Genomic DNA, 14,389 nt, shown 5'->3' on the forward strand with positions numbered 1-14,389 from the left:
CATTATTCTATTATTTATTAGAATATGAGAATTATTAGTGTAAGTAGAATTGGAGGTTAGAATAGAAATAAGAATAAGTTATTGGGCCTAAATAGATTTAGGAAGAGTGATTAGTATTATAAATAAGGAAGCTTAGGTTAGAAAGAGTTTTTTTACGTTAGACCACTTTTTGGAAGAAAGAGGAGAAAGAGGAGAACTCAAAGAGAGGGAACCTTATGAACGAAGAACGCTGTTTTTGATTTCAGAAAAATAATCTAAGGTAAGGGTGAGACTATCTTTCACTAATATTAAGTTTGTAGATCATTAGATTGCATCTAACGTGTTTTAGGATGAATTTTGTAAGATTATGAGAATTAGGGTTTTAGGATGAATTTTGTAAGATTATGAGAATTAGGGTTTGAGTGATAATTGATAATTAGGTGATGAAAAACCGTTAAATTGATGTAAGGAGGAAGTAGTAATTTAGCAACGATGATAATATTTTATTGTCCTGTAACTTTCATCATACCAAATATGATAAGACGTGACCAAGTAGCTCAGTACATTCTGAATATTCTTGTTTGGGATAGCTATATGCCATGAAGCATATTCCTTTTAAAACTTGATCTCAATCTGATTCACTAACTGAATTTTTGACCAGTGAACATGTTAGTGTTAGCGTCTTTGTTTTAGTCAAACATTAATATACCAGTATTTATTTTTCATTAGGATTAGAACAAGATATTTTATTAGTCCCATAGAAAGCTTTATGATATTGGTTTCAGTGCACTTATTTCTTGCTGGATACATATACATACATGCTAAATTGAATGACTTTACTATAGTTATATTGAAGCATATACAACGTGAATAGTTATGCATCGTAGCTTTGGGTTTTAAATTGAATTCTCATGGTTAGAAAGTACATCATGCCTTGCCCTTATGTTTATCGCATCTGTTCTTCTTTTAATTAATTTTAATTAAAGTTGACCTTTAATTGTTACTCTTTTTCTATTGTGAAATAATAGTAGTTGCCGTGGCTAATTTCTTTTAGCTTATTTATTATGATTTCGATTCAAAAGTCTAGTTATTGAATTGATTAAATATTTAAAGATATGGCATATAGAGATGTGCTATTTTAAGATTGATGCAAAATTAGTGTACAAACCTTAGATATTCCATAAGGTGTTAATTAGATGCTATTTGGATGAAAGAATCATGAAGATAGGTGAAAAATTGTGATTTTTAGGTTTCTGGCCGTACTGACATTCATCGCTCGCAACTGCGAGCAGTAACACTCGCAACTGCGAGCTAGGAGCCATCGCTCGCCATTGCGAGCAAAGTTACTCGCGTCTGCGAGCTAGGCCGTTAGTTGCCCAAAATTGTTCCGATGCGTTCCTTTCGCACGTGTAGTCCTGAGTTGATCCTAGAAGTAGGATGAAGATTGTTTAGGACATTAGGAGCTGTCCAGAAAACCAAACTAATATGGTATAGGTTGTGATTAATATGATGTTGATAAATATGCTTTATGCGATTCTTTTTATGATGTTAGATTGATATGATTCATTTCTTATTTGATGATATGATATTCAAGCACTGTTAAATGTTGTAATTACTGATGTTTGTTGCTGTTGAGTTTTAGCGAAGATGTACAAGTCGGTCTAGGTTGTCATGATTTAAGAAGTTGTCTATTTTAATGGAGTTGTATAAGAGGTTCACGTTGTTGTCCAAGTTGCATTTAGAGTTGTGTTGTTGCATAGTCAGCGATGGGGGCTTAATGCCCGACAGGTCCTTTATGACCTTAGCGATGGGGGCTTAATGCCCGACGGGTCCAATTATGACCTTAGCGAAGGGGGCTTAATGCCCGACGGGTCCAATTATGACCTTAGCGAAGGGGGCTTAATGCCCGACGGGTCCAATTATGACCTTAGCGAAGGGGGCTTAATGCCCTGGTGGTACCACATGCATGTTGAAGTTGTCTAAGTTGTTGCAAAGTTGTCTAAGTTGTTGTTGAAATGTCTAAGTTGATGTTGAAGTTGTCTAAGTTGTTGCGAATTTGTCTAAGTTGTTGCGAAGTTGTCTAAGTTGTTGTCGAAGTTGTTGTTGCATTGTAGAGTCGTCATAACTTATATTCGATGATTATGATTTAATGATGATGTTTGTTTATGAAGTTGATTATGAACTTGATTATGAAGTTGTTTTCGATAAATGCCATGTGTTGATAATGATACTTATGTGAATTAAATGATGATACTTACGATTATATTTGATGTTAGATATCGATGCTATGATTATGATTGAAGATAAGATGTTCTATGATTAATAATTGAGACTAATTGATGAAGTATATGACTAAAGTAGGAAGATTGATGATACTAGTTAAAGAAGTAAGTTGTTAGATATAAATAATAAATTATATGATGTATATGTTGTTAAATGTAGTTTATGAGTTACCTGCTTAATATTATTGTTTGAGAAATCTCACCCCTTCTGCGTATATGTTGCCTCGACCGTGGGTAATGTGCAGGTAATAGAGACTAGCTGTGTTCGTGAGTAGACTCCTCACATCGTGTCGTCTAGGATGCTCTGATACGTAACGGGATGGGGATTATGTCTTTACTTTCTATTCCTTACGTATTGTTTTTATGAGAATTATAATGAAGTTGTCGGATTGAACAAATCATGATGTTTAGACTATTTATGAGACTATAGTGATGAGGCCTTGGTGCCAAAGACTACTTTTATGATGTTGAACTAATTCCGCTGCAAAGTTTATAAATACTTTTTTGAAGGATAAATTATTATTTATTCAGTTTATGTTTTTAGAAAAAGAATGTGACATTCCGTTTAAGTTGAATTACTCTGATTTTTATTATGAAATTTTTATGTTCGAAAAACGGGGTGTTACAGTGGGGAAGACGGGTTTGGGCGAGGGAGAAAAAAAGATGAGCTTGGGTGAGGGAGTCAAAAAAGTAAGCGGGGTGATGGTAAAGGGGCAGGCCGCGGTGGTGGAGGTAGGTGACAGAGGGAAACAGACGAAGGAGGTGACGGGGGGGGAGGTGAATGTATGGTTGGACAGGGGGAAGCTAGTGAATGTTCGATTGGCGTAAAAGGTATCAAAGGGGGTTGCTAATGAGGTTGTTAAGATTCCGCAGGCACCTCTGGTTCAGACTCAGGCAGAGCGACAACCTTCAATCCAAAAGTTGTTACGCATGTATAGATCCAAAGAGGACGACCTACATTGGGCTCAAAGTGGTTATTTGTCATCAGTGATTAATGGAGAGGCAATTCCGGTTGTGCAAAATAGAATAGAAGACGCTGGTTTTAGTGATTTAGAAATGATACCTCTGGGCGCAGACAGAGTCTTTATTCGGAGTTTGTCGAATGTCGAGGTCTCAGCATTTCTTGTAGAGGCAAGTGATTTGTTTGCTCACATTTTTTCTAACATTGTGCGGTGGGATAAACAACTTGTTCCGTTTCAGAGAGGTGCTTGGTTGAGATTGTATGGTATTCCGTTACATGCTTGGAATGAATGTTTTTTCAAATTATGCATTATTGATTGTGGAAGATTTTTACGGACTGATAATTGTTCGGTGGATAGAGACAGGTTTGATTATGTCTGTATTTTGATTGCGACGTTTTCTTTAGAGATTGTTAATTGTGTTGAGAAGCTTGTCGTTGATGGTGAGGTCGTGGAGATAAAAATAGTTGAGGAGTATGGTTTTAATATTGGAGATGATGTGTGTCTTTATGATTCTGATGACGGGACCCGTTTTTTGAATTTCGACCATGATTACTTAGGATGGGATGTGGAACGGGAAGCTGATATTTTGGTTGACAATCTAGTGAAAGATATTGCTGATGTGAGTAAGGATGTGTCTCAGAGGCCAGCGAATGTTGAGAAGATGCCTTCTGGGGAAGTGGACTGTAATGACGAGCAGCCTCTAAATACTAATGAGGATGTCGTAGATTCTTGTGAGGTGCTTCCTTTGCCTTGCGTGAATCAGCAGGAGGTGACTTCAGATGTCTGTGTTACTGTTGATAATGATTTGATAGTTCCCATTGTTTCAGAGAGTTCAACGTCGAAGGCTAAGGGGAGGAGGTGTTGAAATTCCTCTTGTCCGCCCCTTGTTACACGTTCAGTTAAATCAGGACCTTGGAGTCTAGAGTGGCTAAGCAATCATCATTATGGTGAGGCTGGTGTTATTTCGTCGTCCAGAGAGAAGGTTAAAAAAGTGGTGCGGCCTATTGCACAATCTTGCACTATTGTTAAGAAACGGAAGAAAGTGGATGGTATTTTGCGGCATTCGGTGAACAGTTTGAAAAAAGTGGCACGGTTACCTAGAAAAGATCGATCAACAGTTTTGCACATTTAAAATCTAAAGCGAGAAAATTACATGGGTCGGATCGTCTTAAAAAGGCGGTGAAGGTGGTGTATTCGGGGGGTTTGATAACGGCATGGGATAATTCGGAGGTGGAGGTGTGGTCGACTGTTAGATTTAATCACACTTTACTGATACATGGGTAGTTTCTTAAATCGAATGAGGAATTTTATCTGTTTAATGTGTATGCTCCCTGTGATGCTAAAGATAGAAAGTTACTTTGGAATTCTCTTTCTGCCCGCTTACAACAGTAACGGGGTAAGAAGGTATGTGTTTGCGGAGATTTTAATGCCATTCGAAGTACGGAGGAAAGACGTTCAGTGTCGGTTGGTCAACATGCTTTGGATTTCCCTCATTTTAATTCTTTCATTGAAAACAATGTTCTGGTGGATCTGCCTTTGGGGGGGCGAAACTTCACCTGGTTCAAGGGTGACGTGAAGTCGATGAGTCATCTTGATCGGTTCTTGTTGGCCTAATTGTTTGCAGATTGCTCAGTTGAGAAGTTTGTCTGATCATTGTCTTGTGGTTCTGTCCGTTGATGATGATAATTAGGGTCCTAGGCCAACTCGCTTGTTGAAGTGTTGGACTGATATTCCTGGGTACAAACAGTTTATGAGTGTTAAGTGGAAGCTATGAAGCCCAGATACGGATACCGGTACGGGTACGATACGATACGGGTACGGGAATACGCAAATTTTTCAAAATTTAGGATACGATACGGCTAGGATACGTCAACAAAATTTTTATACTAAAACTTATATGTATGTACAATAATTGAAGAAAATAAACATTGATTAAAAGAACTCAACACAAATTTTGATTAACTGAATCATCTCTCTCTCGTTACCTTCATTCACAAGAAGTATAATTTTAAGCGGTTCATCGAGAAACAATTCTAGTGATGCATATCTAAAATTGAATCATATATATCTCCACCGAATGTTTACAACATTGTCTCACTTTTTTACTCTTCATCTTTTTCTAGGATACGTATCTGTGAAGTATCTTATAAGTATTCTTGTGTATCTGCGGAGTATCGGATAAGTATCCGTTAAAATATTTTTTAAAAATTTAAATAATTAATTCGGATACTTCGTGGGTGCGTATCCGCGAGTATCCGTGGAGTATCGGTATCCGATACGTATCCGGTACGGGTACGTCTCCGTTTTGGAGTATCCGGGCTTCATAGAGTGGAAGTCTTTTCAGGTTACCGGATGGGGCAGATATGTCTTAAAAGAAAAATTCAAATTAATAAAACTTGCTCTTAAGGAGTGGCATGCCTCTCATACTCATAATTTACCGGGGTAGATCGTAGCTTTGAAGGATCGTCTGGCAACTTTAGATGAAAAAGGCGAATATTCGATGTTGACTGAGGAGGAATGCACAGAAATTCATAATGTTTCGTCGGATATTCACTCTTTGTCCCAACTTAATACTAGTATTTGTTGGCAGCAGTCCCGGGTTCAGTGGTTGCGTGACGGTGATGCTAATTCAAAATATTTTCACACAGTCATGGCTAACAAGCGGCGTCGTAATTCGCTGTGTTCTATTTTGGTGGATGGGGTCTTGGTGGAAGGTGTTCACTGTAACACCCCGTTTTCCCAACATAAAAATTTCATTTAAAATCAGAGTATTTAATTCATAACGGAATGCCACACACTACTTTAACATCTCAAAACAGATAATAATAATTATCCTTCCAATTCAACATCATGAAAAATCTTAAACTGTTGCAGCGGAAAATAGTTCAACATTTAAAAGTCTTGGCACGCAGGCCTTATTGAAAAATCTCATAAATTAGTTCATAAAAGAGACACGTAAGGAATAGAAGTAAAAGCAAGCCCCCATCCCGTTACGTATCAGAGCGCCTAGACACCAACTGAGAGTCCACTCATGAACGCCTCTAATCTTTATTACCTGCACATTACCCACGGTCGAGGCAACATATACGCAGAAGGGGTGAGATTTCATAATCAATACATTAAGCATATAATCCAATAAAATGCATTTAACAACTTAAACATTAATATCATATCAACGATTAACAATTAGCATATTTTTCATTTCATAACAAATACAATCATCAATACCATTACTAATTTTCATCACAAACCATAATCAACTTACTCTCAACTTGACGACACAACTCATCTTTGACCATGCAACTCTATCAACTCAACAACAACTTGACAACTTAAACATCATGAAACTTCTTGTTATGCAAATGCATGTGGTACCAATCAACAACAAAATGAGCATAATAGGCTCTTCAACGTGTGAGCACAAAGGCTGCCGGGCCTAAAGCCCCCAACTTTAATGAGCACAAAGGCTGCTGGGCCTAAAGCCCCCAACTTTAATGAGTATGCAATGAACTCAAACTTCCAACAACTTAGACGACATCATGAACGACTCATACGACTCATAATCATGGACAACTTCTTAAATTCTTGCAACATAGACCGACTCATGCAATTTCAAGACTTTAAAGGTTAGCAGCAATGAACAGCAACAGATTTACAACATATAACAGTGTTGGAATATCTCAACATCATTTAAGGAATGGATTACATCAACATAAATATCATAAAACATCATAACATTATTCATGCAACATCACTAATCATTTCAGTCATATAAACAGACTTCTGTAACATCTGGAAACATCCTAAACCACACTTATTCTTACTTCTAAGGTCAGCTCAAGACTATACGTGCGAAAGGATCGCATCGGGACAATTTTGGGCAACTAACAGCCTAACTCGCAGTGGCGAGTGACTTTGCTCGCAATGGCGAGCAAAACGTGTTTTCTGGAACTCCTAAGACCTTGCTCGCAATGGCGAGCTACTTTACTCGCAAATGCGAGCGTTACGGGTTACTCGCAATGGCGAGTTGTTTTGCTCGCAGGTGCGAGCTCTGGGTTCTAGCTCGCAGATGCGAGTGTTCTTGCTCGCAGATGCGAGCGATGAATGTCAGTACGGACAGAAACCTAAAAATCACAACTTTTCACCTATATTCATGATTCCTTCATCCAAATAGCATCTAATTATCATCTTAAGGAATATCTAAGGTTTGTACACTAATTTTGCATCAATCTAACATCTGTTCATGATTCAATCATCAAAATTGATCTTAAACCTAATTCCCAATTCTCACCAAAACTTAATCTAATCATGCTAAATTCATCCTATAGAATCATACTCCTAATAATATTGAAAATTAGTCTCACCCTTACCTGATAATAGCAGAAATCGATAGCCTCCCTTTGTTCTTCTCTCTTTCTGACTTTTCTCCCTTTTTTTTTCAAAAACGTACGTATTCTGTTTTCTAACTTTTGTTGTCTACTTATCTCTCCTAATTACTCTTCTCACTACTAATTGCTCATCTCACAACACAGCCCAATTTTTATTTTATTTCTCATATCTTATTTTATTTAATAATAAAATAAGTCACACCAACATAACAACTTCACAACATCAATATACTTCACGTCAATCTAGAAAATCACATAATTTATCTATAAATCATGCAAACTATTTAAATTCTTAAATCATATAAATATATATATATATATATATATATATATATATATATATATATATATAAATATATAAATCCTCATTAAATTAAGTAAATAATTAAGACGGGCGTTACAGGGTGGGGACGAGTTTTACCTTCCCCGACCACCCTATACTTACTTGTTACCCTACCTATATCCAACGGGTTCGGGTATCCCTACCCCATCCTCATCCCCGTAGTGAATAATTTTTTTTAATAAAAAAAAAGTATTTTCCAGCCCCAAGTGCAATGTTGTAATATATTTTTTAACAAAGAGATAATGGTGATCAATAACTTTGGTGATGGAGAAGAGAGACTATGGGTGTGAGATGTGGAAGGAGAAGATAGAGAACTAAAATAAGCGAGTGAGTGTCGTCTGATAGACTGATACTTCGACTGTATGAGTGAAAACGTGGAATGATTTATGGTTTGAGTTTCTATTTATATAAAAGGGTAATACATTAATTTTCTACATTTAGGACGAGTTTGGGTATGGGTTCGTGGTGAGTAATATATCATTGTACCCGTTCCGTACCCATGTTTTGAAACCCATACCCATACATAGTTAAAACGGGAAAAATTCGTCAAACTAGGTTTGGTTTAGCGCGGGTACCTGCAAGTACGGGTTTGTTGTCATCCCTAACCTGAAAAACAAACACAAACATAAACACTAAATACAAACACAGGGACCAATAAACTTTGGAGTCAACTTCTTTGACTTCAATGCACGACCAACACCGGTCGTTGGAGTAACTCTCAAGAACACATGATCTCCCTCTTGAAACTCAAGGTCTTTCTTACGCTTATCATGGTAACTCTTCTGTCGACTCTGCGACGCTTTCATCTTCTCTTGAATCATTTTCACCTTCTCAGTAGTCTGTTGAACAATTTCTGGTCCTAGAACTACACTTTCACCTGTCTCAAACCAACACAACGGAGTCCTACACCTCCGACCATACAAAGCCTCGAAAGGTGCCATCCCAATACTTGAATGATAGCTGTTATTATAAGTGAACTCTATTAACGGAAGATGACTATCCCAAGTTCCACCTTGCTCAAGCACACATACTCTCAACAAATCCTCAAGTGACTGAATCGTTCTTTCCGACTGACCATCTGTCTGAGGATGATAAGCCGAACTCAATCTCAACTTAGAACCTAAAGCCTCTTGCAAACTCTTTCAAAATCTAGAAGTAAATCGTGGGTCTCTATCTGACACAATGCTCGAAGGAACACCATGCAGCTTCACAATGTCTCGAATATAAATATCTGCCAACTGAGCCACAGGAAAACTAATATTAATCGGAAGGAAGTGTGCCGACTTCGTCAATCTGTCAACAATCACCCAAATTGCGTCATTCCCTTTAGGAGTATTTGGCAAACTCGTCACAAAATCCATGGATATACTATCCCATTTCCATTCTGGTACATCTAACGGTGTCATCAACCCAGCAGGTTTCTGATGCTCTACCTTCGACTTCTGACAAATCAGACAAGAGTACACAAATTGTGCTACATCACGTTTCAATCCAGACCACCAAAACAACTTCTTTAAGTCATGATACATCTTTGTAGCTCCGGGATTAATACTTAAGCTACTCTTATGACTCTCTTCAAGAATCATCTTCTTTATCTCGTCATTGTCTGGAATACAAATCCTACCTCGAAACCTCAACACACCCTGATCATCGACCTTAAAATCACTATCTTCAGTTTGATTACTAGCAACAAACAAGTCCACAAACTTAACATCAGCTTTCTGCGCATCCTTAATATCTTTTAAGAAGTCATTATCAATTTTCAGCATTCCTAACTTAACGTTCTGAGACGACAATTCACAAACTAAGCTCATATCTCTAAACTGTTCAAGCAATTCAAATTCCTTCACCATCATAGCAGACATATGTAAACTCTTCCTACTTAAGGCATCCGCAACAACATTAGCTTTACCCGGATGGTAATTCAAACTAAAGTCATAATCCTTCAACAGTTCGAGCCACCGCCGCTGTCGCATATTCAATTCTTTCTGATCAAACAAATACTTCAAGCTCTTGTGATCACTAAACACCTCAAATCTTGAACCATACAAGTAATGTCTCCAAATCTTAAGGACAAATACGACTGCAGCTAATTCAAGGTCATGAGTAGGATAGTTTCGTTCATGAGTTCTCAACTGTCTTGATGCATAAGCAACAACTTTACCATCTTGCATAAGCACACCGCCTAAGCCCAATTTGGACGCATCACAATACACCGCAAAAGGTTCATCAGGTTTTGGCATAATCAAAATTGGAGCCGTCGTCAAACGCTTCTTCAATTCATTAAAACTGTTCTCACAATGAACATCCCACACAAAGGTTTTACCTTTACACGTCAGCTGTGTTAACGGAAGTGCTAACTTAGAAAATCCTTCTATAAATCTTCGGTAGTATCCTGCCAAACCCAAAAAGCTTCTAATCTTTGTAACTGACTTAGGAGTCTCCCATTGTGATACTGCTTCAACTTTAGATGGATCGACTGCAATACCACTACCAGAAATAACATGGCCCAAAAAACTTACCTCGTTCAACCAGAATTCACACTTAGACAATTTAGCATACAACTTCTTCTCTTTCAGCACTTGCAAAACGATTTTCAAATGTTCCGTATGTTCTTCTTCTGTCTTAGAGTAAATCAAAATATCATCAATGAACACAACCACAAAGCGATAAAAAAATGCATGGAAAATGCGATTCATATACTCCATAAACACGCCAGGCGCATTACTCACACCGAAAGGCATCACCTTATATTCATAACGACCATATCGCGTCCTAAAGGCCGTCTTCTGCATATCCTCATCTTTTACTTTAATCTGATGATAATCCGACCTTAAATCAATCTTGCTGAACACACGTGCACCCACCAGCTGGTCCATCAAATCATCAATTCTAGGAAGTGGATATCTATTCTTTATAGTTACTTTATTCAGTTGTCGATAATCAATGCACAACCTCATACTTCCATCTTTCTTCTTCACCAACCATACCGGCGCTCCCCAAGGTGAAACACTCGGTCTTATGAACTTCTTATCTAGCAAATCTTCCAACTGTTTCTTCAACTCAACCAACTCAGAAGCTGGCATACGATAAGGTGTCATAGACACAGGCTTCGTTCCCGGAACAAGATCAATAGAAAATTCAACTTCTCTCTCCGGTGGTACATCAGGAATTTCATCAGGGAAAACTTCAGGAAAATCACACACCACTTGCAACTTATCAATCACTGCTTGATTCTCCAAAGATAAGGATGCCATCAGGGAAAACATCAAGATCCCATCGCGTTCTAATTGTTTCAGCTGCTTAGTAGACAAAAATTCTGCTCCACTTTCCTCTTCAGCAGAAGAGAAACGCACCGACTTACTAAAACAATTAATGAGAACATGGTTGTACTCTAACCAGTTCATACCAAGAATTTCATACATTCCACTCAAAGGCAGACAAACTAAATCAATCTCAAAATCACGATCAAACATAGACAAAGGACATCGTAAACAAACAAGAGAAGTAGTCACCGAACCCTTAGCTGGAGTTTCGACGACCATTTCTCCACTCATATCAGACACAGCAAGACCCAACTTAGAAGCACAATCAAAAGCAACAAAACAATATGTAGCACCAGTATCAATAATAGCAACTAAAGGAGTATTGTTAATATAACAAGTACCTATGATCAATCGATCCTCATTTTCAGTCTGAGTACCAGTCAAAACAAACACCTTCCCTCTAGTCTGAGTCTTCTTCGGATTCGTACACTGAGACCCAATATGACCCTCTTCTTTGCAGTTAAAACACACAATGTCCCTATGCTTACACTCTGCAAGTGTATGTCCTTTACTGCCACAACGAAAGCACCGTTTCATATCCTTAGTACAAGCATTACTCTTATGGCCTTTCTCGCCACAAGTGTAACAAACAATCTCAGCACCAGCATCCTTCTTATTTGACCTCCTCTCATCATTAGCTCTTCCTTTTCCTTTGTCAGCAGGAGCACTGTAAGGCTTTGGGCGACTTTGTTGGCCCTTACCCCTCTTCTCACTCATAATCTTATAATGAGCTTTGCTGTCATCTTCATAGATTCTGCATCTGCTCACCAAAGCAGAAAAGTCACGGATCTGTTGATAACCAATGGCTCGCTTAATATCAGCACGCAAACCATTCTCAAACTTGATACACTTAGAGAACTCAGCATTGTCCCCAGTGTAGTGTGGATAGAACTGAGCCAGCTCCACAAACTTTGATGCATACTCTGTCACTGACATGTTTCCTTGCTTCAGCTCAAGGAACTCGATCTCTTTTCTTCCGCGAACATCCTCAGGAAAATATCTGTTTAGGAACTCTCTCTTAAACACAGCCCAAGTAATAACTGCATCATCCTGGTCTAGGGTAGGTTGGAGGCTCACCCACCAGTCATCAGCTTCCTCAGCCAGCATATGCGTTCCAAAACGCACCTTTTGATCCTCAGTACATTGCATAACTTTAAAAATTCTTTCAACCTCCTTGAGCCACGTCTGTGCTCCATCAGGGTCGTACCTTCCTTTGAAAGTAGGATGATGATTTCTCAGAAAGGTCTCTAACATTCTCACATCCGCATTCGCACCAGCACCAGCATTTGGATGTTGTCCCACAGCTTGGGCTACAACTTCCAACGCAGCAGCAATCGCAGCATCATTTCTTCCAGCCATTCTAGTCCTCTTATAGCAGATAAAATTCGCAGCCTCCAGGTCTCTTCTCTGCACAACACACAACAATTAGAATAACATAATAATGGTATCCCAACTGCTAAAGACACAACTCGACTCGCTACTTGGCCGGACGGACCGACCTGCTCTGATACCAATTGTAACACCCCGTTTTCCCAACATAAAAATTTCATTTAAAATCAGAGTATTTAATTCATAACGGAATGCCACACACTGCTTTAACATCTCAAAACAGATAATAATAATTATCCTTCAAATTCAACATCATGAAAAATCTTAAACTGTTGCAGCGAAAAATAGTTCAACATTTAAAAGTCTTGGCACGCAGGCCTTATTGAAAAATCTCATAAATTAGTTCATAAAAGAGACACGTAAGGAATAGAAGTAAAAGCAAGCCCCCATCCCGTTACGTATCAGAGCGCCTAGACACCAACTGAGAGTCCACTCATGAACGCCTCTAATCTTTATTACCTGCACATTATCCACGGTCGAGGCAACATATACGCAGAAGGGGTGAGATTTCATAATCAATACATTAAGCATATAATCCAATAAAATGCACTTAACAACTTAAACATTAATAACATATCAACAATTAACAATTAGCATATTTTTCATTTCATAACAAATACAATCATCAAATTCGGTCTTAAACCTAATTCCCAATTCTCACCAAAACTTAACCTAATCATGCTAAATTCATCCTATAGAATCATACTCCTAATAATATTGAAAATTAGTCTCACCCTTACCTGGTAATAGCAGAAATCGATAGCCTCCTTTTGTTCTTCTCTCTTTCTGACTTTTCTCCCTTTTTCTCCAAAAACGTACGTATTCTGTTTTCTAACTTTTGTTGTCTATTTATCTCTCCTAATTACTCTTCTCACTACTAATTGCTCATCTCACAACACAACCCAATTTTTTTTAATATTTTTATTTTATTTCTCATATCTTATTTTATTTAATAATAAAATAAGTCACATCAACATAACAACTTTACAACATCAATATACTTCACGTCAATCTAGAAAATCACATAATTTATCTATAAATCATGCAAACTATTTAAATTCTTAAATCATATAAATATATAAATCCTCATTAAATTAAGTAAATAATTAAGACGGGCGTTACATTCACCCCATTCGTGAAGCAGTCTTTGGTCATTTTCAGAATCACTTTCGAGCTAATGTTGTAGAGTGCCCCAGTATTGCCAATTTGCAGTTTCAATCTTTGTCTGTTGAGGAGGGTGTGGATTTTATCAAACCTTTTTCGCTAGATGAAATTAAGGAAGTTGTGTGGGATTGTGATACTTACAAGAGTTCGGGACCTGACGGAATTAACTTTGGTTTTATCAAGGATTTTTGGCTAGAGATGAAGGATGAGATTTGGCGTTTTGTATATGAGTTCCACCGCAATGGTAAATTACCCAAAGGTATTAACACTACTTTTATTGCTCTCATTCCGAAAGTTGATAGCCCACAACGCCTTAATGATTTTCAACCAATCTCTCTGGTGGGGAGTCTGTATAAAATTCTTGCAAAATTATTAGCTAATAGATTTCGTGGGGTGATTGGTTCTGTAATTTCGGATTCTCAGTCAGCGTTTGTTAAAAATAGACAAATTCTTGACGGTATTCTTATAGCTAATGAGGCCGTGGATGAAGCTCGAAAGTTAAAGAAATATCTTATGTTGTTTAAGGTGGATTTTGAAAAGGCTTATGACCTTGTTG

Source organism: Medicago sativa, chromosome 5 (genome assembly GCF_051527215.1).
Source record: "Medicago sativa cultivar Bolivia chromosome 5, Bolivia_mono, whole genome shotgun sequence".
Classification (NCBI taxonomy): Eukaryota; Viridiplantae; Streptophyta; class Magnoliopsida; order Fabales; family Fabaceae; genus Medicago; species Medicago sativa.